This window comes from Pseudophryne corroboree, chromosome 10 (assembly GCF_028390025.1).
Source record: "Pseudophryne corroboree isolate aPseCor3 chromosome 10, aPseCor3.hap2, whole genome shotgun sequence".
Classification (NCBI taxonomy): domain Eukaryota; kingdom Metazoa; phylum Chordata; class Amphibia; order Anura; family Myobatrachidae; genus Pseudophryne; species Pseudophryne corroboree.
Window position 1 is genome coordinate 184792936 of NC_086453.1, and position 24316 is coordinate 184817251.

The following is a 24316-nucleotide window of genomic DNA, read 5'->3' on the forward strand; positions in this document are numbered from 1 at the left end:
CAGTCAGCTACCTCATTGCGCCTCTTTTTTTCTTTGCGTCATGTGCTGTTTGGGGAGGGTTTTTTGGAAGGGACATCCTGCGTGACACTGCAGTGCCACTCCTAGATGGGCCCGGTGTTTGTGTCGGCCACTAGGGTCGCTAATCTTACTCACACAGCTACCTCATTGCGCCTCTTTTTTTCTTTGCGTCATGTGCTGTTTGGGGAGGGTTTTTTGGAAGGGCCATCCTGCGTGACACTGCAGTGCCACTCCTAGATGGGCCCGGTGTTTGTGTCGGCCACTAGGGTCGCTAATCTTACTCACACAGCTACCTCATTGCGCCTCTTTTTTTCTTTGCGTCATGTGCTGTTTGGGGAGGGTTTTTTGGAAGGGACATCCTGCGTGACACTGCAGTGCCACTCCTAGATGGGCCCGGTGTTTGTGTCGGCCACTAGGGTCGCTTATCTTACTCACACAGCGACCTCGGTGCAAATTTTAGGACTAAAAATAATATTGTGAGGTGTGAGGTATTCAGAATAGACTGAAAATGAGTGGAAATTATGGTTTTTGAGGTTAATAATACTTTGGGATCAAAATGACCCCCAAATTCTATGATTTAAGCTGTTTTTTAGTGTTTTTGGAAAAAAACACCCGAATCCAAAACACACCCGAATCCGACAAAAAAAATTCGGTGAGGTTTTGCCAAAACGCGGTCGAACCCAAAACACGGCCGCGGAACCGAACCCAAAACCAAAACACAAAACCCGAAAAATTTCAGGCGCTCATCTCTAGTTTGTAATACATCAGAATAATCTGATGTGTCCAAAATCATAACAGATAGATAACAGGTAGATAACAAGTGCTAGTGACTGTCATTGTCATCATCATGTTTTTGCACCATACCTTGACCACCCAAAAATGATGCATACATCTGTTGGCAAATTGTGCAAACACACCCTTACTGTAGTAGGTCATTACCTTGCCTGTTCTTAAGTAGGAAAGTGCAGAGAATATAGGAACATCAGGGCCTGTTGTAAGTTATGTTTTTTGTTTTTTTTAGGTTTTTGTTATAATTCTGCCCACACAGATAAATAATAGGATTTAGATTACCTACCGGTAAATCCTTTTCTCGTAGTCCGCAGAGGATGCTGGGGGTCCACATTAGTACCATGGGGTATAGATGGGTCCCTTGGGAGCCATGGTCACTTTAAGAGTTTAATAGTGTGGTCTGGCTCCTCCCACTATGCCCCTCCTACCAGACTCAGTTTAGAATTTGTGCCTGAGGAGATCAATATACTTTGAGAGAAGGAAATTCACAGATGGTGGTGAGATTCACACGAGCTCACACATAACAACAGAAATCCAAGCTAACCAGCTTGAAACAAGTCAGCAACAGCTGAACAACATTACTTAACCAAGTAACAATGCAGTGCTTAACCAAGTAATAACGCAGTACTCAACTAAGTAACAAATGCAGGAAAACGAAGCGCTGGGCGGGCGCCCAGCATCCTCTACGGACTACAAGAAAAGGATTTACCGGTAGGTAATTAAAATCCTATTTTCTCTTACATCCTAGAGGATCCTGGAGTCCACATTAGTACCATGGGGATGTACCAAAGCTCCCAGTACGGGAGGGAGAGTGCGGAGGCTTCTACAGAATCGATTGACCAAACTTTAGGTCCTCAGAGGCCAAAGTATCGAACTTGTAGAACTTAGCAAACGTGTTCGACCCTGACCAAGTAACTGCTCGGCAAAGTTGTAAAGCCGAGACACCCCGGGCGGCCGCCCAGGAAGAAGCCACTTTACGAGTAGAGTGGGCCTTAACAGATTTTGGACACGGCAAGCCTGCAGTAGAATAAGCATGCTGGATAGTACACCTGATCCAGTGAGAAATTGTCTGTTTAGAACTGAAGCAGGACACCCAACCCTGTTGGGATCATAAAGGACAAACAGAGCGTCCGACTTTCTGTGACGAGAAGTTCTCTTCACATAAATCTTCAAAGCCTGTACAACATCCAAGGACTTTGAAGTAATTGAGGAGTCAGTAGCCACAGGCACCACAAGACGTTGGTTGATATGAAAAGCCGACACAACCTTCGGAAGAAATTGCTGACGCATCCTGAGTTCAGCTCTATCTTCATGGAAAATAAAGTAGGGGCTCTTGCAGGACAATGCCCCCAATTCTGACACATGTCTAGCAGATGCCAATGTCAATAGTGTGACCGCCTTCCAAATAAGAAACTTGACCTCACCCTCCTGTAAAGGTTCAAACTAGAGATGAGCAGGTTCGGTTCTCCGAGATCCGAACCCCCCCGAACTTCACCTATTTTACACGGTTCCGAGGCAGCCTGGGATCTTCCCACCTTGCTCGGTTAACCCGAACGCGCCCGAACGTCATCATCCCCCTGTCGGATTCTCGCGAGATTCGTATTCTATATAAAGAGCCGCGCGTCGCCGCCATTTTCACTCGTGCATTGGAGATTGAATAGAGAGGACGTGGCTACGTTCTCTCCCTGAAAAGCTCCGTATCTGTGATCAGTGTGCTGCAAATATCTGTGCTCAGTGTGCTGCATTGTGGGGACCACCAGTATATAATTATAGTAGTACAGTACAGTAGGCCATTGCTGTATCTTGCAGCTCTGTGTCAAGTATACTATACATATCTGTGCTGCATTGTTGTTGTGAGCAGTATATAGTAGGACAGTGCAGAATTTTGGTGACCAGCAGTATATAGTTGTACAGTACAGTAGTCCATTGCTCTATCTTGCAGCTCTGTGTCAAGTATACAATCCATATCTGTGCTGTATTGTTGTTGTGAGCAGTGTATAGTAGGACAGTGCAGCATTTTGGTGACCTACAGTATATAGTTGTACAGTACAGTAGTCCATTGCTGTATCTTGCAGGTCTGTGTCAAGTATACTATCCATATCTGTGCTGAATTGTTGTTGTGAGCAGTATATAGTAAGACAGTGCAGCATTGTGGTGACCACCAGTATACATATACAGTAGTACAGTACAGTAGTCCATTGCTGTATCTTGCAGCTCTGTGTCAAGTATACTGTCCATATCTGTGGTGCATTGTTGTTGTGAGCAGTATATAGTAGGAAAGTGCAGCATTTTGGTGACCAACAGTATATAGTTGTACAGTACAGTAGTCCATTGCTGTATCTTGCAGCTCTGTGTCAAGTATACTATCCATATCTGTGCTAAATTGTTGTTGTGAGCAGTATATAGTAGGACAGTGCAGCATTTTGGTGACCAACAGTATATAGTTGTACAGTACAGTAGTCCATTGCTGTATCTTGCAGCTCTGTGTCAAGTATACTATCCATATCTGTGCTGCATTGTTGTTGTGAGCAGTATATAGTAGAACAGTGCAGCATTTTGGTGACCTACAGTATATAGTTGTACAGTGCAGTAGTCCATTGCTGTATCTTGCAGCTCTGTGTCAAGTATACTATCCATATCTGTGGTGCATTGTTGCTGTGAGCAGTATATAGTAACACATTGCAGCATTGTGGTGACCACCAGTATACATATACAGTAGTACAGTACAGTAGGCCATTGCTGTATCTTGCAGTTCCGTATCACTTCAAGTATCCATATCTGTGATGCATTGTTGTAAGCAGTATATAGTAGGACAGTGCAGCATTTTGTTGACCAGCAGTAGTAGTACAGACAGTACAGTAGACCATTGCTATTGATATATTACTGGCATATAATTCCACACATTAAAAAAGGAGAACAAAAATGTGGAGGGTAAAATTGGGAAAGATCAAGATCCACTTACACCTCGTGCTGAAGCTGCTGCCACTAGTCATGGCCGAGATGATGAAATGCCATCAACGTCGTCTGCCAAGGCCGATGCCCAATGTCATAGCAGAGAGCATGTAAAATCCCAAAAACTAAGTTCATTAAAATGACCCAAAAATCAAAATTAAAAGCGTCTGAGGAGAAGCATAAACTTTCCAATATGCCATTTACGACACAGAGTGGCAAGGAATGGCTGAGGCCCTGGCCTATGTTCATGGCTAGTGGGTCAGCTTCACATGAGGATGGAAGCACTCATCCTCCCGCTAGAAAAATAAAAAGACTTAAGCTGGCAAAAGCACAGCAAAAAACTGTGCATTCTTCTAACTCACAAATCCCCAAGGAGAGTCCAATTGTGTCGGTTGCGATGCCTGACCTTCCGAACACTGTACAGGAAGAGGTGGCTCCTTCCACCATTTGCACGCCCCCTGCAAGTGCTGGAAGTAGCACCCACAATCCAGTTCCTGATAGTCAAATTGAAGATGTCACTGTTGAAGTACACCAGGATGAGGATATGGGTGTTGCTGGCACTGAGGAGGAAATTGACAAGGAGGATTCTGATGGTGAGGTGGTTTGTTTAAGTCAGGGACCCGGGGAGACACTTGTTGTCCATGGGATGAATATGGCCATTGACATGCCTGGTCAAATTACAAAAAAATCACCTCATCGGTGTGGAATTATTTTAACAGAAATGCGGACAACAGGTGTCAAGCCGTGTGTTGCCTTTGTCAAGCTGTAATAAGTAGGGGTAAGGATGTTAGCCACCTAGGAACATCCTCCCTTATACGTCACCTGGAGCGCATTCATCAGAAGTCATTGACAAGTTCAAAAACTTTGGGTGACAGCGGAAGCAGTCCACTGACAACTAAATCCCTTCTTCCTCTTGTACCCAAGCTTCTGCAAACCACACCACCAACTCCCTCAGTGTCAATTTCCTCCTTAGACAGGATCGCCAATAGTCCTGCAGGCCATGTCACTGTCAAGTCTGACAAGTCCTCTCCTGACTGGGATTCCTCCGATGGATTCCTACGATGGATTCCTCCGCTACTGTTGTTGCTGCTGGGAGTCGATCGTCATCCCAGAGGGGAAGTCGGAAGACCACTTGTACTACTTCCAGTAAGCAATTGACTGTTCAACAGTCCTTTGCGAGGAAGATGAAATATCACAGCAGTCATCCTGTTGCAAAGCGGATAACTCAGGCCTTGGCAGCTGTGTTGGTGTTAGACGTGTGTCCGGTATCCGGCGTTAGTTCACAGGGAATTATAGAATTTCTTGAGGTAGTGTGTCCCCGGTACCAAATACCATCTAGGTTCCACTTCTCTAGGCAGGCGATACCGAGAATGTACACAGACGTCAGAAAAAGATTTACCAGTGTCCTAAAAAATGCAGTTGTACCCAATGTCCACTTAACCACGGACATGTGCACAAGTGGAGCAGGGCAGACTCAGGACTATATGACTGTGACAGCCCACTGGGTAGATGTATTGCCTCCCGCAGCAAGAACAACAGCGGCGGCACCAGTAGCAGCATCTCGCAAACGCCAACTCGTTCCTAGGCAGGCTACGCTTTGTATCACTGCTTTCCATAAGAGGCACACAGCTGATTACCTCTTACGGAAACTGAGTAACATCATCGCAGAATGGCTTACCCCAATTGGACTCTCCTGGGGATTTGTGACATCGGACAACGCCACCAATATTGTGCGTGCATTACATCTGGGCAAATTCCAGCATGTCCCATGTTTTGCACATACATTGAATTTGGTGGTGCAGAATTTAAAAAAAAATGACAGGGGCGTGCAAGAGATGCTGTCGGTGGCCCGAAGAATTGCGGGCCACTTTTGGCATTCAGCAACCGCGTGCCGAAGACAGGAGCACCAGCAAACACTCCTGAACCTGCCCTGCCATCATCTGAAGCAAGAGGTGGTAACGAGGTGGAATTCAACCCTCTATATGCTTCAGAGGATGGAGTATCAGTAAAAGGCCATACAAGCCTATACATCTGCCTACGATATAGGCAAAGGAGGGGGGATGCATCTGACTCAAGCGCAGTGGAGAATGATTTCAACGTTGTGCAAGGTTCTCCAACCCTTTGAACTTGCCACACGTGAAGTCAGTTCAGACACCTCCAGCCTGAGTCAGGTCATTCCCCTCATCAGGCTTTTGCAGAAGAAGCTGGAGAGATTGAAGAAGGAGCTAAAACAGAGCGATTCCGCTAGGCATGTGGGACTTGTGGATGGAGCCCTTCATTCGCTTAACCAGGATTCACGGGTGGTCAATCTGTTGAAATCAGAGCACTACATTTTGGCCACCATGCTCGATCCTAGGTTTAAAGCCTACGTTGTATCTCTCTTTCCGGCAGACCTGCTGGTGAGACACTTGTCAACTCAAGCGGAACGTGACCCGTCAACAGCTCCTCCTTCACATTCTTCCGCAACTGGGGCTACGAGGAAAAGGCTAAGAATTCCGAGCCCACACGCTGGCTGTGATGCAGGGCAGTCTGGGGCAAGTGCTGACATCTGGTCTGGACTGAAGGACCTGCCAACGATTACTGACATGTCGTCTACTGTCACTGCATATGATTCTGTCACCATTGAAAGAATGGTGGAGGATTATATGAGTGACAGCATCCAAGTAGGCACGTCAGATAGTCCGTACATTTACTGGCAGGAAAAAGAGGCAATTTGGAGGCCCTTGCACAAACTGGCTTTATTTTACCTAAGTTGCCCCCCCTCCAGTGTGTACTCCGAAAGAGTGTTTAGTTCAGCCGGTCACCTTGTCAGAGATCGGCGTAGGAGGTTACTTCCAGAAAATGTGGAGAAGATGATGTTCATCAAAATTAATTATAAATTCCTCCGTGGAGACATTTACCAGCAATTGCCTCCAGAAAGTACACAGGGACCTGTGATGGTGGATTCCAGTGGGGATGAATTCATTCTCTGTAAAAAGGAGGAGGATGTACACAGTGAAAGGGGTGAGGAATCGGAGGATGAGGATGAGGTCGACATCTTGCCTCTGTAGAGCCAGTTTGTGCAAGGAGAGATTGATAGCTTCTTTTTTGGTGGGGGCCCAAATCAACCAGTCATTTCAGCCACTGTCGTGTGGCAGACCCTGTCACTGAAATGATGGGTTTGTTAAAGTGTGCATGTCCTGTGTATACAACATAAGGGGTTCACTACGATATGCCGGCGGTCGGGCTCCCGGCAGCCAGCATACCGGCGCCGGGAGCCCGACCGCCGGCTTACCGACAGTGTGGCGAGCGCAAATGAGCCCCTTGCAGGCTCGCTGTGCTCGCCACACTATGGGCACGGTGGTGCGCTACGCACGCCACACTATTTTATTCTCCCTCCAGGGGGGTCGTGGACCCCCAGGAGGGAGAATAAGTGTCGGTATGCCGCCTGTCGGGATCCCGGCGCCGGTATACTGTGCGCCGGGATCCCGTCAGTTGGCATACTGAAGACCACCCCAACATAAGGGTGGGTGGGAGGGCCTAAGGACAATTCCATCTTGCACCTCTTTTTTTAAAAAATTTATCTTTGCATCATGTGCTGTTTGGGGACTGTTTTTTTAAGTGCCATCCTGTCTGACACTGCAGTGCCACTCCTAGATGGGCCAGGTGTTTGTGCCGCCCACTTGGGTCGCTTAGCTTAGTCATCCAGCGACCTTGGTGCAAATGTTTGGACTAGAAATAATATTGTAGGTGTGAGGTGTTCAGAATAGACTGGAAATGAGTGGAAATTACGGTTATTGAGGTTAATAATACGATAGGATACGATAGGATAAAAATTACCCCCCAAATTCTATGATTTAATTTTTGAGGGGGTTTTGAAAAAAAACACCCAAATCCAAAACGCACCTGAATCCGACAAAAATTCTTAAGGGAGGTTTTGGCAAAACGCGTCCGAATCCAAAACACGACCGCGGAACCGAATCCAAAACCAAAACACAAAATCCGAAAAATGCCCGCTGCACATCTCTAGTTCTTAGACATGTTTATGTGAACTATACAAACACACACACACATAGGAAAATGCAGACACAGTTTCCCCCAGAGTACCTTCAGAGAGACACAGAGTATAAGGAGCCAGCCACAAAGCGCCCCAGTAGGCAGTTTATATAGTAAACAGCCGGCACTTCCTGAATAACCTTAATAGATTAAACAGCTAATATCTCACTCTCCCCCCCCCCCCCCATCTATAACATCCTGGTACAGCTGGGGTAAGCTGGAGTTATGTGGAGGGCAGCGCTCCCTGTCAGCGTCTCTTCAGTGTGATCTGCAGGGAGAAAATGGCGCTGGTGAGTGCTGGATCCGCTCTGAGGAAGAAGCCCCACCCCCTGTAATGGCACATCTTCCTGCTTTCAGTGTTTATACTGGCCTGTGGTGATTATGCTGCTAACAGTGGGATTAGCCCCTGTTAGCATCTGTCACCAGTGTAGGGTATGTGTGCTGGCCCAGTGCGCCCCTCACAGCGCCGCAGTACAAGTACCCTTGTGCCTCCATTTCTCACCGGTGACCCGCTTACCGGGGCGCCAGTGTCATACACCACTCCATCTTCTGGCTGTTAGGGGGTTGCGGCTGTGCTGCGGGAGTGAGCGGTCGCCTCATGGGCTTGCGATCAGCACCCTCAGGAGCTCAGTGTCCTGTCAGCAGGATAGAGAACTATTAACCTCTAGGGTTGGTTCCTACTCCCCCCCTAAGTCCCTACGAAGCAGGGAGGCTGATGCCAGCAGCCTCCCTGTACCTAACTCTCTTTAAAAAAAAAACAATAAAACTAGAAAAACTCCTAGGAGCTCCCCTAGCTGTGACCGGCTCCACAGGGCACATTTTCTAAACTGAGTCTGGTAGGTGGGGCATAGAGGGAGGAGCCAACCCACACTATTAAACTCTTAAAGTGCCCATGGCTCCCAAGGGACCCGTCTATACCCCAGGGTACTAATGTGGACCCCAGCATCCTCTAGGACGTAAGAGAAAGGAGTTTTAATCACACTCAGGAAACCTGAGGGGGGCTTGTGTAGTTTTATTAGTAAGTACATCAATGATGGTATCCTGAGCGCAGGAAAAGCAACTGTCCGGACAGAAGATGGGTAAACAAAAGCACTTTCATCCATGTCTGCATATAAATTAATTGGTGCTGGTTAGATTGTACAGGAAAGCACTATTTGGGAAACTAAACAGCAGGGCTAGTCAATTAGCAATCTGACAAATGTGTGCTTAAACTACAAAGCAGGAACAAGTACCAAACCCACATGCTATCTGTCTTGAAGTTACAATTGATTTTTCTGGGAGCTTCATAAATCATACGAAAATACTTCTGTGTGCTGGTTAGATGTGACTTAGAGCCAACTGGGGTGTAAGCATAGGCAAACGCAGGGGGGGTTCCGGTTGCATGGAAACCCCCCTACTCTTGGCAAGTGGCTAAAATTATGACAATAATAGCAATGGTATATAACCCAATTACTAGAGCTGCCACCACATCATGCAGTTTAAAAGGCAGCGTAGAGCTGCTGCACATGCCCAGTTTGCCCAGTGTGTGGATCTGAGTCCTCAATCAGTGCTCTAGACCAGAGAGTAGCTACCAGGAAGAAGAGACAGGAGCCTTACCATGAGGTGGGAGAATGTGTGCTTAGAAAATACAGTTCTATTATGTTTGTGCATGTATTTATTATGGTATGTTTAACCTTTCCAGACCATTTATTTATATGATTTAAATATATGTGATACAGCCTATACTATAGACCAGGCTTGTCCAACCCGCGGCCCGCGGGCCGCATGCGGCCCAAGTCGGCTAGTAATGCGGCCCAGGAGCAGCGCTGCAGCAGAGGTTTTTTTTTTTTTTTTTTTCGAGTACGGACACCACATGTGATCCTGAGCCGGCCCCAGCAGGCTGTCAGCACATCCTGATTGGATTGCTGCTGCTGGGACCAGCACCAGCTCACACCCTCTCCGCTGTCAGTCACAGTGTAGCCCTCCTCCGCTGCATAGCGGCACACGTGACTGAGCAGCGCGAGAGTAGAGGAGCCCAGCGGAGAAGTTGGTTGTACAAGAACACGTAAGTGAGCCGGGGGTGGGTGTCTGTCCGTGGCCGCGCCGCTGTACAGTGTCCCGGGGAAGGGGGGGGGGAATCAAGATCTGAAGTCCTGCGCCGCTGTACAGAGTCCGGGGAAGGGGGGGAAATCAAGATCTGAAGTCCGTGGCCGCGACCTGCGCCGCTGTACAGTGTCCTGTACAGACGTCCCTCCCGTAGTACAGCAGAGGGGAGCGGCGGACGGAGACGGAGGCAGCGCTGCAGGAGCGGTAAGTATGTGTCTGTGTGTGTGTGTGTGTTTTTTTACAGCTACAAGGGGCACAGTACAAGGGCGCAGCTACAAGGGGCACAGTACAAGGGGGCAGCTACAGGGCCACAACTACAAGGGGCACAGTACAAGGGGGCAGCTACAAGGGGCACAGTACAAGGGGGCAGCTACAGGGCCACAACTACAAGGGGCACAGTACAAGGGGGCAGCTACAAGGGGCACAGTACAAGGGGGCAGCTACAGGGCCACAACTACAAGGGGCACAGTACAAGGGGGCAGCTACAAGGGGCACAGTACAAGGGGGCAGCTACAGGGCCACAACTACAAGGGGCACAGTACAAGGGGGCAGCTACAGGGCCACAACTACAAGGGGCACAGTACAAGGGGGCAGCTACAGGGCCACAACTACAAGGGGCACAGTACAAGGGGGCAGCTAGTGCTACAGGGCCACAACTACAAGGGGCACAGTACAAGGGGGCAGCTACAGGGGCACAACTACAAGGGGCACAGTACAAGAGGTGCAGCTACAGGGGCACAACTACAAGGGGCGCAGCTACAGGGGCACAACTACAAGGGGCACAGTACAAGGGGGCAGCTACAGGGGCACAACTACAAGGGGCGCAGCTACAGGGGCACAGCTACAAGGGGCGCAGCTACAGGGGCACAACTACAAGGGGCGCAGCTACAGGGGCACAGCTACAAGGGGCGCAGCTACAGGGGCACAACTACAAGGGGCGCAGCTACAGGGGCACAGCTACAAGGGGCACAGTACAAGGGGCGCAGCTACAGGGGCACAACTACAAGGGGCACAGTACAAGGGGCGCAGCTACAGGGGCACAACTACAAGGGCGCAGCTATAGTGGCACAGCTACAAGGGGCGCAGCTACAGGGGCACAACTACAAGGGACGCAGCTACAGGGGCACAGCTACAAGGAGCACAGTACAAGGGGCGCAGCTACAGGGGCACAACTACAAGGGGCACAGTACAAGGGGCGCAGCTACAGGGGCACAACTACAAGGGGCGCAGCTATAGTGGCACAGCTACAAGGGGCGCAGCTACAGGGGCACAACTACAAGGGACGCAGCTACAGGGGCACAGCTACAAGGGGCGCAGCTACAGGGGCACAACTACAAGGGGCACAACTACAAGGGGCACAGTACAAGGGGCACAGCTACATGGGCACAACTACAAGGGGCACAGTACAAGGGGCGCAGCTACAGGGGCACAACTACAAGGGGCGAACGTCTTCCCGCGTCAGTGAGGGCATAATATTCATTCATTCGTTTGTAAGTATAATTTTCATTTTTATAGGTACCGACCCTTTTGGATTCTACTGGACAAGTGGACGTGACCGGCGTGGGATGTAGGTAAGTAATCTGTCTCTCATTCAGGTATCGTTACTGTTATTTTATTTTATGTGCGGCCCAAACCAAATTTTCATCTTCTAATGTGGCCCAGGGAAGGTGAAAGGTTGGACACCCCTGCTATAGACAATCTAAAATGTTAAATATTAATACTGTATTCCTAATAGTATACAGTGTATAAATAGACCAGTGTTTACATTAATGTCCAGACTTATTACTAGGTTCTCCCGCACTTACTCCAATGTTCCACAGAGTGGGAGATTGTGGATTACATTTGGAACCCCCCTCTAGAAATCCTGTGTTTGCCACTGGGTGTAAGGTTTGGGAGAAATTAGATATCTTAACAATCACACATCCCAAAACAGTAATTTTATAGATTAAATAATAGAAATTAATGTGAACATTTCATATTTCATGTGGTTATACAGGGAAAATTATGTACAGTTATTTGTACTTCAGTTAAAAGTTACATGGTTGGTCCTGGCATGCACCCTGGGTTAATAACTGACCAGCCGGTCAACAGGGACTTGGTCAGTACATCACTACGGGGTGTGAGAAAATGTTGCTAAAAGGTTTGGGGACATTTAGCTCTGTGTCAGGCCTTGGTGGCCAGTAGCGGATCTTGCCACGGGCAAACAGGACTTTTGCCCGGGGCGCCGCCTTCCGGAGGGCGCCGCACCATGGCAAGATCCGCTGCTGCTGTACCCCCCGCTGCCCGCTCTGTCCCACTGCCGCTACCCGCTGTGAAGGCAACTAGACGCTACGCATCTAGTTTCCCTTCGCGCACCGCACATCATTTCAGCGGTGCTACTACTGTACAGGGGGCGTAACTGACCACGCCCCCTGTATGAAGCCACACCCCTATTGCCGCCTGGGGCGCAAAAAGCCCCTGAACCGGCCCTGTTGGGGGATCAATTCTAAGTTGAAGCATGGAGCTTTACTTCCTGCCATTCCTTCCTGTCCAGTATAAAGCAGTGTAGTTCTGCATACGTTTTTCCTTCCTCATTTTGATATTGCACACGTTTGTCTATTCTATAAATGTTTTTAATTAAATAATTTTTGTACTCATTTTGTAAGTGTTCCTTTATTAGTCTATTTTTATATATGCTTCAGAACTCAGTCTTTGAAGAAGCTATTAGATCACTAAGGTTATGCTACAAATATTATTTATTGCTGGAAGCAGGGGGAGACCATCTAAGTGAGAGCTAGTTTATGGCATAGAGACTGCACAATTGTGATAGAGTGTTTGGGGACCTGTTGCCCCTTTTTTCTCATATGTCCTAGAGGATGCTGGGGTCACATCAAGAACCATGGGGTATAGACGATATCCGCAGGAGACATGGGCACTTTAAGACTTTGAATGGGTGTGAACTGGCTCCTCCCTCTATGCCCCTCCTCCAGACTCCAGTTTAGAATTGTGCCCAGGGAGACTGGATGCACACTGAGGAGCTCTACTGAGTTTCTCGGAAAAGACTTATGTTAGGTTTTTTATTTTCAGGGAGAACTGCTGGCAACAGTCTCCCTGCTTCGTGGGACTTAGGGGAGAGAAGTCAGACCTACTTCTGTGAGTTTAAAGGCTCTGCTTCTTTGGCTACAGGACACCATTAGCTCCTGAGGGTTTGGAACACTAGGTACGCCTAGGGGTTCATTCCCAGAGCCCGCCGTCAACGCCCTTGCAGAGCCAGAAGTCATAAGACAGGTGAGTAGAAGAAGATCAGAAGACTTCAGTGACGGTTTTGAGGTACCGCACAGCGGCCACGCTGCGCGCCATGCTCCCACACACAATGGCACTACAGGGTGCAGGGCGCGGGGGGTAGGGGGCGCCCTGGGCAGCATATAGACCTCATATCAGACTGGCAGAGAGTGATTTAAGTGCCAATGCACTAATTCCGGACCCCCGCCAGTATAAATATTTTAAGAAAATAGCGGCGCTGAAGCGCAAAATTAAGGGGGCGGGGCTTAGTCCTCACAGCTCACTTCAGCTCTATTTTCTCTCCAAGAGCTGTAGAGACGCTGGTCCTTCCTCACACTACTGTACATATAACAGGGTGAAAAACGGGGGGGGGGGGGGGGGGCACAGTTGATTTGGTGCAATATAAGTTAATTATAAAAGCGCTACAGGTCTGAGGCATTATATAAGGGTTTCAGAACCGGGATTGAGCGCTGAGTTGCGAGCTGGCAAAGTCCCTCTGTGTCTACCTGACAGACTTACTGTGGGTATGTCCCCTATAGCCCAGTGTAATGTCGGTGGGTGTTTGGTACATGTATGTCGGCATGAGGCTGAGTACTCTTCCCACAAACTCTTCGCCGACTCCTGATGGTACTTGGTACATGTGTGTCAACATGTCGGTAGATGAATGTTTTTCCCAAGAGAAAACTATATGGGGGACACAGACGTGTGTGGGTGGCCCTGTCGGCACCACCAATATCTGACTGGGAAAAAATTTGCATGATAATGTGATGCATAAGGGCTATACATGTAAGTGTATATTATATATATATATATATATATATATATATATATATAGTAAGGTTGCATTAATCTGGGTCCCAAACACAGACATAAAAATGTCTATGGATGTCATGTTCATAGCTATACTTCCCGCAGACCCCTTGGGGTCGCAAAAATTTTATTTTGCCCAGTTACTACTCCCTGATATCGACACGGATACTGTTTCCTATGTCGACCATAAGTTTCCTGATTAGTTCCGCTAAACGAGCATTCAGTGTAGTGCACATTGAAGACGTCACTGAGGACTCTGGCTGTTCCTGACTGAAGGGGCTATGTGTGGATATGTATATATATATATATATATATATATATATATATATATAAAATAATGAAAGCTGAGGTATCGTGCCTCCTTCTCATGTGCTGAGAGCATTATGTGAGAAAGTCTGGGTCAGCCCTGACAAGATGGTTTCAAATCCTCATGAGGATTCTGATTGTTTATTTCTTTTTCCCGCCGCGGTCAGAATAAAGTGGGAGTCGCCCCCTGTTCTGCACGGGGCCCTGTCACACATCCAATGGATTGTATGCAGGAAGCTACGTTATATTCTAGTTATGTGTCCACGACTACGTTAGTTAGTCCTGCCATTACATGCGCATGGGGAAGTAGTAGTATTCAAATATGGTCGGGTACCTTGTCATCCGATATAGATACCCTGGGGAGAGATGGGATACTCCTTATGTTGGGTCATATCAAGGACACTGCAGCATACTTTCGTGCGACTGCAAGGGATATAGGACTCTTGGGTTCATGGGCCAATTCCATGGCGGTCTCGGCTAGGAGGGCGTTGTGGATTCACCAATGCAATGCTGATGCGGACTCCGAGAAGAAGGGGAGTCTCTTCCCTATGAAGGTGAAGCCTGGTTTGGTGACGGCCTAGTTAATTTGATCTTTACAGCTGCCGCTGGTAAGTCCGTCTTCTTGCCTATGTTCCCTCACTACGGATGATGACACATCATTATCGGATGCAGTCATTTCGGCCCAATAGATACAGATTCCTCTTTCTTTGCAGGTAGAGGAAGGAGAAAAGGGAAGAGGTCCGCAACCTCTTCAAGATCACAGGAGAAGAGATCATTCTCTGTTTTCTGCCACATCTACCACATGACGCTGGGACTCTCTTGCGGGAGCCCACACTGGTGGGGCCACGTCTAAAACTCTTCAGTCAGTCCTGGAACGGACCTGGACCCGGGAGTTTTTACGAACAGTGTCACAAGGGTACATACTGGAGTTTCCAGACGTTTCCCCTCACCAATTTTTCAAATTACCGATTCTCCTCCGGACGGGGAGGTAGTATGTGACGCAATACAAAGGTTGTATCAGGATCAGGTCATTGGCCTGGTTTCCCCTGTCACAACAGGGAGAAGGCTTTAATTCAAGACTCTTCATGGTCCCGAAGCCAGACGGCTCGGTCAGACCAATCCTAAATCTGAAATTCCTCAATTTCTACTTAAAGAAATTCAAATCCAAGATGGAATCTCTCAGGGCAGTGATTTCCAATCTGGAAAAAGGAGGTTTTTTTATGGTCTCAGTAAACATAACGGAGGCCTAATTACATTCCGTTTGGTCTGTCCACGGCTCCAAGGATTTTCACCAGGGTGATGGCGGTAATGATGGTTCTCTGTCGCTAGTAAGAAGTCACAATTTTCCTGTACTGAAACGGTCTCCTGATAACGACGAGGTCAAGGAACCAGTTAGTGCAAAACTTTGCACTCTCCCTGACAGTTCTTCAACAAATTCTGAGACCAGCAAGAGTGTCAATTCATCAATACATTCGGTTGCTGGAAAAGATGGTTGCGGCCTACGAGGCCACTCAGTTTGGCAGGTTCCATGCCAGGGTGTTCCAGTGGGGCCTGTTGGACAAGTGGTCCGGTTCCCACCTACACATACACCGGAGAATAATGCTGTCTTCCAAGACCAGAATCTCACTCCTGTGGTGGCTGCGCAGTTCTCACCTCCTAGAGGGGCGCAGGTTCGAGATCCAGGACTGGATCCTAGCGACCACGGATGCAAGCCTCCAAGGCGGGGGTGCAGTCACACAGGAAACTTGTCACCACATAAACGGTCTAAAGTTAAGGGCCGTTTACAATAGTTTTCTACAGACGAAAAGCAGAACAGCAATGGCAGAAACCTCAAGGATTTTCCGCTGGGCATACAAGCGCTCTGTCTGCGATGTTCGTTCCAAGATTGGACAACTGAGAAGCAGACTTCCTCAGCAGACACGATCTCCATCCAGAGGAGGGGAGACCTTCTCCAAGTAGTCCTCGAAGAGGTGACATGTCGTTGGGATTTCCTCAAGTAGTTTCAGAGTTCCAGGTCAAGGGACCCTCAAACAGGAACAGGGAATGCACTGGTGACACCTTGGGTGTTTTCAGTCGGTATGTGTATTCCCTACATTTTCCTCTCGTTCCAAAAGTTCTGGGATCATAAAAGGGAATTTGAGCGAGCCTCATGGTCCCAGACTGGCCAAGGAGAGCTTGGTATCCAGATCCCAGGAATTACTCATAGGAGATCCCTGGCTTTTTCCTGGGTGCGAGGACCTGTTGCAGCAGGGGCTGTGCATCTATTAGGACTTACCGCGGCTATGTTTTGATGACAGTCTGTAAGGGTATTCCCACAGAATTAGTTCTCCACACTTATTCGGGCTAGAAAAGGGGTAACGTCAAAACATTACTACCGTATTTGGAGAAAATAAGTTTAAATTGGTGTGAATCCAAGAAGGCTCCTACGGCAGAGTTTTCAGCTAGGACGTTTTCTCCATTTTCTACTAGCAGGTGTGGATGCGGGCCTAAACTTGGGCTCAATTAAAATCGGCCTTAGCAGGTTTCTTTTAGAATATATTGGACTCCCTTCCAGAAGTTCAAACTGTCGTGAAGGGCGTGGTACACATCCAACCTCCATTTTTGCCCCAGTGGCACCATGGGATCTTAATGGGGTGTTGCAGTTCCTTCAATCAAATTGAACCTTTAAGTAAGGAGGAGTGAAATTCCTCACTTGGAAAGTGGTTGTCAGGTTGGCCTTGGCCTACGCAAGGCGAGTGTCTGAGTTAGCGACCTGGTCTCACAGGAAACCTTATTTGATCTTCCATGAAGATAGAGCAGAGTTGGAAACTCGTCAACAATTTCTACCGAAGGAGGTTTTCTTCTTTCCACATGTACCAACCTATGGTGGTGCCTGTGACTACCGAAGCCTTCGCTGAGTCGAAGTCTCTGCATGTGGCAGAGTTTTGAAAATGTATGTCGCCAAGACGGCTGCATTTAGGAACACAGGTTCTGTTTGTCCTGTTTGTTTCCAACAAGATTGGGGTGTCCTGCTTCCAAGCAGACCGTTGCACGCTGGATCTGTGGTACGATTCAGCATGCTCATCTCACGGCAGGATTGCTGTTACTAAAATAGGTGAAGGCCCATTCTACTAGAAAGGTGGGCTCGTCTGCATTGCAACTTTGCCGAGCAGCCTTTTAGCAAACAATTTGGCTAAGTAATACAGTTTAATACCTTGGCCGAGGTTGACCTCATGTTTGGTCATTCGGTACTGCAGAGTCGTCCGCACTCTCCCGCCAATTCTAGAGCTTTGGTATAACCCCATGGTTCTTGATGTGACCCCAGCATCCTTTAGCATGTATGAGAAAATAGGATTTTAATAACTACCGTTAAATCCTTTTCTCTTAGTCCATAGAGGATGCTGGGCGCCCGTCCCAGTGCGTACTATATCTGCAGTGATTATTTGTGGTTACCCACATGTTGTGTTATGTTTCTTGTCAGCCAGGTGCTGCAATTGTTCATGCTGTTGGCTTCTACAGTATTCTGTGGAATGCCACGTTATGCGGCATGCTTGAGGTGTGAGCTGGTAAGATGCTCACCGTGGTTTAACAATAAATCCTTCCCTCGAAATGTCCATCTCCCTGGGCACAGTTCCTATAACTGGAGTCTGGAGGAGGGGCATAGAGGGAGGAGCCAGTTCACACCCATTCAAAGTTTTAAAGTGCCCGTGTCTCCCGCGGATCCCGTCTATACCCCATGGTTCTTGATGTGACCCCAGCATCCTCTATGGACTAAGAGAAAAGGATTTACTGGTAGGTATTAAAATCCTATTATTTCCATTCGTGGTGGCAAGCAAGAGACGTGTATGGTATACAGCAGTGTGATAGAATATTAATTGTGAGCACTGGTGGCTCCAGAGATGAGGCTGCAGCATAGCTCAAAATACAAACAGGGGAGCCACCCCAACTGCCAAACATTACCAACCAGGACTCACTGGCAGTTGGTGTGAATCCACTATTTGAAGTTTGGAGCCCCACCTCAGGATCCGCCACTGATTGTGAGTATTATATTATGCTCTGCCCTTGTTACATCAGGACCTGGTGATTCTGTGTGATCGTAGTCCTCATGCTAGTGTAGTTCCAGTTAGGGTGACATGGTTATTGACTCTGACTTAAGCCCCATACACACTAGGCAATATTATAAACGATATCGCTCATTTTCAACCTTCTGACCTTCTTGTTTGTAATATTGCCCAGTGTGTAGTGATGTGCACAGGAAGTTTTTCGGGTTTTGTGTTTTGGTTTTGGATTCGGTTCCGCGGCCGTGTTTTGGATTCGGACGCGTTTTGGCAAAACCTCCCTGAAATTTTTTTGTCGGATTCGGGTGTGTTTTGGATTCGGGTGTTTTTTTTCAAAAAACCCTCAAAAACTGCTTAAATCGTAGCATTTGGGGGTAATTTTGATCCCAAATTATTGTTAACCTCAATAACCATAATTTCCACTCATTTCTAGGGGGTCATTCCGAGTTGTTCGCTCGGCAAATTTTTTCGCATCGCAGCGATTTTCCGCTTAGTGCGCATGCGCAATGTCCGCAGTGCGACTGCGCCAAGTAAATTTGCTATGCAGTTAGGTTTTTTACTCACGGTTTTTTCTTCGTTCTGGTGATCGTAATGTGATTGACAGGAAGTGGGTGTTTCTGGGCGGAAACTGGCCGTTTTATGGGTGTGTGCGAAAAAACGCTACCGTTTCTGGGAAAAACGCGGGAGTGGCTGGAGAAACGGAGGAGTGTCTGGGCGAACGCTGGGTGTGTTTATGACGTCAAACCAGGTACGACAAGCACTGAACTGATCGCAGATGCCGAGTAAGTCTCGAGCTACTCAGAAACTGCACAGAGATGTCTTTTCGCTATATTGCGAATCTTTCATTCGCAATTTTAAGAAGCTAAGATTCACTCCCAGTAGGCGGCGGCTTAGCGTGTGTAAAGCTGCTAAAAGCAGCTTGCGAGCGAACAACTCGGAATGAGGGCCCTAGTCTATTCTGAACACCTCACACCTCACAATATTATTTTTAGTCCTAAAATTTGCACCGAGGTCGCTGGATGACTAAGCTAAGCGACCCAAGTGTCTGGCACAAACACCTGGTCCTTCTAGGAGTGGCACTGCAGTGGCAGACATGATGGCCCCAAACATCACATGATGGAAAAAGATAAATAAATTGAAAAAAAGAGGTGCAAGATGGAATTGTCCTTGGGCCATCCCACCCACCCACCCACCCACCCACCCTTATGTTGTATAAACAGGACATGCACACTTTAACAAACCCATCATTTCAGCGACAGGGTCTGCCACACGACTGTGGCTGAAATGACTGGTTGGTTTGGGCCCCCACCAAAAAAGAAGCAATCAATCTCTCCTTGCACAAACTGGCTCTACAGAGGCAAGATGTCGACCTCATCATCATCCTCCGATTCCTCACCCCTTTCACTGTGTACATCCCCCTCCTCACAGAGTATTAATTCGTCCCCACTGGAATCAACCATCACAGGTCCCTGTGTACTTTCTGGAGGCAATTGCTGGTAAATGTCTCCACGGAGGAATTGATTATAATTCATTTTGATGAACAACATCTTCTCCACTTCCATTTTGTGGAAGTAACCTCGTACGCTGACAAGGTGACCGGCTGCACTAAATACTCTTTCGGAGTACACACTGGAGGGGGGGCAACTTAGGTGAAATAAAGCCAGTTTGTGCAAGGGCCCCCAAATTGCCTCTTTTTCCTGCCAGTATATGTACGGACTGTCTGACGTGCCTACTTGGATGCTGTCCCTCATATAATCCTCCACCATTCTTTCAATGGTGACACAATCATATGCAGTGACAGTAGACGACGTCAGTAATCGTTGTCAGGTCCTTCAGTCCAGACCAGAAGTCAGTTTTCGCTCCTGACTGCCCTGCATCACAGCCAGCGGGTGGTTTTAGAAATTTGATCCTTTTCCTGGCAGCTCTAGTGGCAGTAGAAAATGAAGGAGGAGCTGTTGGCGGGTCACATTCCGCATGACTTGACAAGTGTCTCACCAGCAGGTAATTGAACATCTGCAGACTTGTGTCTGCCGGAAAGAGAGATACAACGTAGGTTTTAAACCTAGGATCGAGCATGGTGGCCAAAATGTAGTGCTCTTATTTCAACAGATTGACCACCCGTGATCCTGGTTAAGCGAATGAAGGTCTGCATCCACAAGTCCCACATGCCTAGCGGAATCGCTCCGTTTTAGCTCCTCCTTCAATCTTTCCAGTTGCTTCTGCAAAAGCCTGATGAGGGGAATGACCTGACTCAGGCTGGCAGTGTCTGAACTGACTTCACGTGTGGCAAGTTCAAAAGGTTGCAGAACCTTGCACAACATTGAAATCATTCTCCACTGCGCTTGAGTCAGGTGCATTCCCCCTCCTTTGCCTATATCGTAGGTAGATGTATAGGTTTGAATGGCCTTTTGCTACTCCTCCATCCTCTGAAGCATATAGAGGGTTGAATTCCACCTTGTTACCACCTCTTGCTTCAGCTGATGGCGGGGCATGTTCATGAGTGTTTGCTGGTGCTCCAGTCTTCGGCACGCAGTGGCTGATTGCCGAAAGTGGCCCGCAATTCTTCGGGCCACCGACAGCATCTCTTGCACGCCCCTGTCGTTTTTAAAAAAATTCTGCACAACCAAATTAATTGTATGTGCAAAACATGGGACATGCTAGAATTTGCCAACTTGTAATGCACGCACAATATTGGTGGTGTTGTCCGACGTCATAAATCCCCAGGAGAGTCCAATTGGGGTAAGCCAATCTGCGATGATGTTCCTCAGTTTCCGTAAGAGGTTGTCAGCGGTGTGCCTCTTATGGAAAGCGGTGATACAAAGCGTAGCCTGCCTAGGAACGAGTTGGCGTTTGCGAGCTGCTGCTACTGGTGCCTCCGCTGCAGTTGTTGCTGCAGGAGGCAATACATCTACCCAGTGGGCTGTCACAGTCATATAGTCCTTAGTCTGCCCTGCTCCACTTGTTCACATGTCCGTGGTTAAGTGGACATTGAGTGCAACTGCATTTTTAGGACACTGGTGACTCTTTTTCTGACGTCTGTGTACATTCTCGGTATCGCCTGCCTAGAGAAGTGGAACCTAGATGGTATTTGGTACCGGGGACACAATACCTCACGAAATTCTCTAATTCCCTGTGAACTAACGGCGGATCCCGGACGCACGTTTAACACCAACACAGCTGTCAAGGCCTGAGTTATCTGCTTTGCAACAGGATGACTGCTGTGATATTTCATCTTCCTCGCAAAGGACTGTTGGACAGTCAATTGCTTACTGGAAGTAGTACAAGTGGTCTTCCGACTTCCCCTCTGGGATGATGATCGACTCCCAGCAGCAACAACAGCAGCACCAGCAGCAGCAGGCGTTACACTCAAGGATCCATCGGAGGAATCCTAGTCAGGAAAGAACTCGTCAGACTTGCCAGTGACATGGCCTGCAGGACTATTGGCGTTCCTGTCTAAGGAGGAAATTGACACCGAGGGAGTTGGTAGTGTGGTTTGCAGGAGCTTGGGTACAAGAGGAAGAAGGGATTTAGTTGTCAGTGGACTGCTTCCGCTGTCACCCAAAGTTTTTGAACTTGTCAATGACTTCTGATGAATGCGCTCCAGGTGACGTATAAGGGAGGATTTTCCTAGGTGGTTAACGTCCTTACCCCTACTTATTACAGCTTGACAAAGGCAACACACGGCTTGACACCAGTTGTCCGCATTTCTGTTGAAATAATTCCACACCGAAGAGGTGATTTTTTTTTGTAATTTGACCAGGTGTCTCCCCGGGTGCCTGACTTAAACAAACCACCTCTCCATCAGAATCCTCCTGGTCAATTTCCCCCTCAGCGCCAGCAACACCCATATACTCATCCTGGTGTACTTCAACAGTGACATCTGCAATTTGACTATCAGGAACTGGACTGTGGGTGCTCGTTCCAGCACTTGCAGGGGGCGTGCAAATGGTGGAAGGAGCCACATCTTCCCGTCCAGTGTTGGGAAAGTCAGGCATTGCAACCGACACAATTGGACTCTCCTTGGGGATTTGTGATTTAGAAGAACGCACAGTTCTTTGCTGTGCTTTTGCCAGCTTAACTCTTTTCATTTTTTTAGCGGGAGGATGAGTGCTTCCATCCTCATGTGAAGCTGACCCACTAGTCATGAGGAACATAGGAGAGGGCCTTAGCCGTTCCTTGCCACTCTGTGTCGTAAATGGCATATTGGCAAGTTTACGCTTCTCCTCAGACGCTTTTAATTTAGATTTTTGGGTCATTTCATTGAACTTTTGTTTTTTGGATTTTATATGCTCTCTACTATGACATTGGGCATCGGCCTTGGCAGACGACGTTGATGGCATTTCATCATCTCTGCCATGACTAGTGGCAGCAGCTTCAGCACTAGGTGGAAGTTGATCTTGATCTTTCCCTATTTTACCCTCCACTTTTTGTTCTCCATTTTCTAATATGTGGAATTATATGGCAGTAATATATCTGGAATTAGACGGCAGTAATGTCTGGAATTAGATACCACTAGATAGATACCAGATACCACTGTGACTGGAATGATGATGACCTATGCACAGTGACAGCACACTACCACAGCACCCTACAGCAGCAAGATGCAGCACAAGACACTGGACTTTTAGTCACCACAATGCAGCACTGACACTGAGCACAGATATTAAGCACTGTTCAGGATACTAGAAGTGACACGGATCTGCAAGATACAGCAATGGACTACTGTACTGTACTACTATATACTGGTAATCACCACAATGCAGCACTGTACTACTATATACTGGTAATGTTTTTATTTGAAATATTGCAACTTTCTTACATTTTATTTACACATTTACAAATTTACAATAAATAAATAAAGTAAAAAAAGAACAACAATCTCAAACAAAATTTCCCATTTGTTCCTACCACTTCTCCCCTGTTTGACAAATTTCCAAGTTCCATCTTTTCCTTCAATTTTCCCCTTAACAACTTCTTTAAGAAACCTTTTTGTCTTGAGACTAGCCTCCTCCTCCTCCATACTCCCCCTTCACCTGTTCTTGGGCCCATGCATACCACTCTCACACTTCCTTTCATTCCCCACCACCGCCTTTCACTCCACTCTCAACCCACTCACCCTCTCACCTTCCACACCATACACTCTACTTTCTCCCAGGACAATCCAACATATAATGAGGAGTCAATAACTAATCTAGGTAGCTCTTCCAGTGTACGCAGCCATTTAAAACCAAACCAAGTCTCAAAATTCTATTTCAACCAAAAAGTGAGATAGTTATAGAAAAGTTTTGTATTGCAAAGGATGATACGGCGCCACTTGTGGGGTATGACCTCAGTAATAAATGATTTGAATATAAATTAGTTAAAAGATACTAAAAACACAACAATCCTTGTTATAGGCGCCTGCCACCCCTTAAGATTGCAACGCTAGTACAGTGCTGCCAAAGAGATATACAGTGGGGGGATAAGGGTACCGGCGACCAATGTTGTGTGAGTGTACTGAAATCTATGATTTATAAGCCAAAAAATATAAAATTTGAACAAACAGTTTAATAGCACATATAAATAAAATACATAAAATTTCCAGATAAGGAAATTTTAAAACACACAGGTAAAAGATTAAGTAAAAAATGTAAAGGTAAGGACTTAGCTTTTTAAAAAAGGCAAGGGGGTCACTGCAGGGAGCCCCTTGCCTTTTTTAAAAAGCTAAGTCCTTACCTTTACATTTTTTACTTAATCTTTTACCTGTGTGTTTTAAAATTTCCTTATCTGGAAATTTTATGTATTTTATTTATATGTGCTATTAAACTGTTTGTTCAAATTTTATATTTTTTGGCTTATAAATCATAGATTTAAGTACAGTTATAGAAAAGTTTCTACCAGTACCTGGAGGCTGAAAATTTTCCATCTCCCACCAAGGGGGCTTCAGCCTGCACCACAAGTGGGACCAACTGGTGACGTCCAATCTCTCCTCCTCCATTTCCATCATCAACTTCACCTTGTGTAGTATTAAGCCCTCCACCACT